Here is a 5,426-nt window from a genome sequence, read left to right as displayed (position 1 = left end):
TTCTTAAACCAATTATCCTTAACCCAACTCTAAATAAGGAGTGTAAACCCATATTATTAGCCTTACCCAAATTTCTGAGGATTTCTAAAGGACTAAAGAGAAAGCTAGAAGAAGAAGATTATGAAGGAAAAATTAACCAAAATCAAATGAAGAAAATCATTCCTTTTGCTCAAAGTGATTCAATAGAAAAGAAAAAAAAAAAAAAAAAAAAAAAATATATATATATATATATATATATATATATATAATAAAAAAAAAAAAAAAAAAAGAAAAAAAAAGAAAATCATTGATTGAAGTAGTGAGAAAGTAAAGTAATGTTGTCTACAAAGTGAAGAAATTTTTCCAAGAAGTACAAGATGGTCTTTAGTTTATTCTCAGAAATTTTTTATTCCTTTTTACCATTTTCTTGTCAACCTATCCTAAGCCCCGTCTTAATACCCAGACTTATCACAAAAGTATGATATGAAATGTAGAATAGGTGAGAAGATGCTAAAGTGAAGGACCCGACACTTCACATGTGATTGACATTCTTTTCATGAGACTAATTTGTTTTTGAAATTTCATATGTCCATCTTTCTGGCTAAGTATGTGGGATGTTCTATTATTTTACTCATTTTCCTGCATACAGAGGTAAAATTGAAACTTATCTGAGAGAGACTTTCTTGTGAGTGTATGAATGGTGAGGATTGAGGTTGATATATTCTTTGGATAGTAAGTTAGGAATTCCGTTACTTGGATAAGAGATTGTATCAGTTTAACTAAACACACACACGCTTTGGTTTGGAGTAGTAATAAATCTTTTCTATCTTTGGAAGTAGTAATGAGTCTTGGTGATGATGATGTAAACTGTGATAATTGCTGATTTTTGAACTTGTTTAGTAGTGGGTGAAAAAGTTTTTATCTCTAAGAAAATTATATCACCAATGGTTATGCTATGTTAATGTTTGTGGGTACCGTTTCTGAAAATCATCACAAGACTAAACTCGTCCACTAGGGGTAACCTAGGGGTTTAAAAAGCTTGTTACACATGCTAAGTGTAATCGTGATTCCTACAAAAGTGAGTTAGAATTTTTGTTTTTGTTATTAGTTTAGTTTTAGTTTTGCTCGAGGACTAGCAAAATGTAAGTTTAGGGGTATTTGATAAGCATGTAAATCCTATATTATTATTCTCAATTTTATATTAGTTAGTCTAATTAATTGATTACTTTTATATAATAAAGTGTGTTTCCGGTTAATTTGCAGAAAATAGGTGTAATACATTAAAATGACATAAAGGTTGTAACATTGGTGTCAAGGTTAGAACTCGAATAAATGTGGTTGTGCAACTGCATATTTATATATCATAATCTTGAAGCGGCATGGTGTGCTGGCTTTGGGAGTTTGGTGGCGTGAAATATATATTAGATGGTTTGGGGTCAAAATATTCAAGATTAGGCTTAAAGCATCAGGAAGTGAAGAAGTAAAGCCCAAGGAAGTTTGGATGAGCACGTGACCAGCAAGGGTGTGGACCAAGTCATAAGCTCAGAGTCACATGACTAAAAACTAAAGAAGGCGTAGATTTGTTTGATTAGAATCATTAGACTATGAGCCGAATATTGATCCAAAATGACCCATGACCAAGAACTAAGGATCAGCCCATGTGCACCCAAGGCATTAAAGACCGCACTCACCAAATCAATATGCTTATGAGCCCATCTACTTGGACCACCTGATCAGCCTCCACCCTTCGTCTCTCACAAATAGAAACAGAACCCAAAACCCCATCGAATTCCCTTACAAAAATCAGCACACAATCTCTTTTGCAACGAATCTACTAACCTTTAATAAACCCGCACTACCTGATCAACCATTCATTTAAACCCTTCTAATTCCAATTCTCTTTCGGTACGAAAACAAGACCCGATTCTTATTAAGAGTCATGAGCAAATTAATCTCGGGGTTTCCAATTCGGTTCCGAATCACTCGCATATGTTCCACCGAACTTTATCTTTCTAATTGGACTCAACCAAATCTCTATATGTAGAAGTAAAAACCAAAGGGAGGGGGGACGACAGGGAGAGACGGAAAAGTGGAGCTCAAGTTAGTACGTGGATTAAAGCTTGGGGACGAATCGAATTGGAGGAGAAGACTTCAACGCTAGACTACGGTTTTTGCAAAGATTAATTCTTCTTTCGATTTCGTTTTTCCGTTCGTTGTTATGTATAGCTAAACTCCAAGTCTAGGGCAGATGAAACCTTAGGCTAATGTTGTGTTTGTTAGGATTAATTTTGATGATTTCCAGTTAGTTCAAATTGCTATATTCTTCTAGTTTCATGTATTGATAGCTAGGTTATATCTTTCATATAGTATGTCACACATGCTTTATAGTTTGATATTCGTTGCTATTAGTTAAGTTTGTTTTAACTGTTGACGTCAAATTTAGATATTATTCGTGCCGTAAAAAGACGAGTAATCTTTTAAGTTTGATATGTAGTGCCGAAACTTTAGAAGATACATGTTTAGTTAAAAGTTGTCACGATCATATTTTCGAGAAAGCAAGGGTTACCTTTCCCTCGTGCTACTCATATTAAATCTGGAATATTAAAATTACTCCTAGAAATATAAACAGAAGTCTAAGGTGGATTCAACAGTCCTAGAATTCTCTCCATTTGATAAAACCCAATTATTTAGTTTATAGTCTTCGTAGTTAAAATAGTTTAGTGAGTAGTTAATTCAATTTTCCATAAAAAGAATATTGTCTGAATTAGTTAAGTATAATTTTAATACTCGTTTGTCCTAAGTAGCAATCCCTGTGGGATCGACCCGTTTGCCATCGCAACTATTTTCAAAGATAGCTGCACGTTTGCAGTTTAACTAAGGTTATATTAGTCTATTTATTTAGACTGACTAATTTCCTATGACATGGGCTGAGGGTCTATGTTTTGGGCCAGAAAATCAAGCCCAAAGCCCAATTTCTTCAGTAAACAGGGCCCTTTTCAGTTGGATTTGACTTTAACAGGCTTTTCGTCCACTTCTGCTTCTCTAATTCAGTCAAGGTTTCGACCATTGGAAATCTCTTTCCGAGCCGGTCGTTTTGACATAAAGTATGCCCAATTCCGAGGCCTGAGTCCAAAGATACGGTCTTTAGAAGTTCTACTGACTTTTGTGTACTGTTTCTGCCCGTCTTGGCCTTTAATCACAGAACTTCTTAGCAACCAACCCTTGCTCCTTTATATCGCCAAAGTGGTACATTTCTGCACATAATTGAGTTCCATGCCTGAAATATATAAAAGCATGTAATTAGCATTAACTCTTATTTATTACTCGCATAATTGGTCTAAAAATATTATTATTAAGGGGTTAAAACTACAGTTTTGGGCTCTTATCAAACCACCCCCAAACAGCATTTTGCTTGTTGATAAGAGCCCAAAACTGTAGTTTTAACCCCTTAATAATCATACCTGTTAGACCAATTATGTGAATAATAAGTAAGAGTTAATACTTGACACGTGTTTTTATGCATTTCGAGCTTCAAAGTCCATTATGTGCGAAATGTGCCACTTTTAGCAAATAAAAGGAGCAAAAGTCGCCAGAACTTCCGAATGTCATATCTTTGGACTCAGACCTCGGATTGAGGCCTACCTTATGTCAAAAACGACCGGCTCGGAAAGAGCTTTGCAATGGTCCAAGCCTTGACCCAATCAGAGGAGCAAAAGTGGAAGAAAAGTCTGTGGAAGCCAACTTCACCGAAGAGGCCTTTTGGATGAAAAGAATTGGGTTTGGGCCCGATTCTCCTCGCCCAAAACATGGCTCCAAGCCCATGCACGATTTTTGGATCTGAATGTATAAGAACAAAAGCTTAACTCATTGTTAATGGCAGTTAGGTTAGGTAGATAGCTTAGAATAGAAAGTAGCCATTAAAATAGCTTCTAGATCTAGACTTAATTGTTTTATTTAATTAGTTTCAAATCCTTTATTAGATTAAACCTTTGGATCTTGTTCTTCATTTGATTAGATCAATAAAGTAGTATTTTTATCAATTTCGATTTTGTCATTTCCATTTCTAGATCTAATTTCAATTCTTGTTCTTATTTCATTTTAGTCATTAATTTAGATTTCATTATTGTTTAAATTAGTAAATTTTAATGCTTATTATTATGTGTAGTTTTAATTTAAATGGAAATGATTGAATGATTCAAGGCTAAACCTCCATTAGAGGGGTTGAGAAGCCTTGATGAAAGCTTGATTCCGTTTATCGTAGAGTCGTCGTAATTTCTATTCCACGCCAGAAATAATTAGTTCACCATGAGAATGGGTTTAATTGTTCACATGCTAGTTATTAATTGGTAGAAATGCCATGTGTAATTAGGGATTAGGAAGAACCGATTGTTCTGCATAGCAGTTCAATTCGGATTACTTAATTTAACTTCGTCGCTAGTGGATTAAGTTGAGTTAAGGTGGAATCAATCCCCCTCTAACTCCTTAACATCGAATCAACGTAGCATTCCCATAGTTGTCTGATAATCGACTAGTTGCATCTTGTGGGTAGTTGCACCATAGTTTAGTTGCCCCCTTCAGAAAAGCTCTCATTGACTTTAAGTAGAGTATTGAGACTAGAAAACAAGCATACGGAAGGACTAAGAGTGGAACGAATCACTCTACTCCACTATATCTCATAGGATTGAGAGTAGAAAAAGAAAACTTTGATAAACGCTCTAACAAAAGATAGTTTAGTTCACTTACGTTGTGAATTCATCGTTCATTGCGTAGGTAAACTATTCATTTCAATCTTATCAAATGGCGCCGCTGCCATCTTAGTTTCACTTTCGTATTGTTGTCGTAGTGTTAGTACTGTTTTTAAAGTCCCATTTCACCCACCCACCCTTGTTTGAATCATACTGTGGCTGTCCATTTTAGAGTTGAAAAATTCCGAGCAAAATTTACATCGAAGCGGCCTCCTCCTTGAGCCACCCACCCTATGTTATCGGACACCGAGCGACCCCCCCATGTGGAGCGCGACCCACCCTAAAACATCAAAATTGAAAATACCTCGGAGCTGAAAGCCTTTATCTATGCGCGCGGCGAGCATACGTGTTAAATTTTTCGGATTTCGACAGTTTTGATTCGAACTTTGCTCTTTCATATTTTTCAGTGTTCTAACCTGCTATATACATTGAACAAGCGTAAACAAGACGCTATTTATAAGCGAAGCAAGGACGCAATCAGGTATTCCTTCCTTCCAAACCTCGCATCTCCTGTTAGAGGTTTTATACTAGTATATCAGAATTGTTTGGAGTGTTGCATGTTTAGTTAAGCTCGACTTAGTCTTGCATGAGATTAAGGTCCGCAGTAGAACAAAACACCTAACGTAAATACACAACAACACCAACAAACAAATCTATCTAGTATACCACACACTACACCTCTAGCTACTATTTTACACACAC

Source organism: Coptis chinensis, chromosome 3 (genome assembly GCF_015680905.1).
Source record: "Coptis chinensis isolate HL-2020 chromosome 3, ASM1568090v1, whole genome shotgun sequence".
NCBI lineage: Eukaryota > Viridiplantae > Streptophyta > Magnoliopsida > Ranunculales > Ranunculaceae > Coptis > Coptis chinensis.
Note: the sequence above shows the minus strand (reverse complement) of the source record.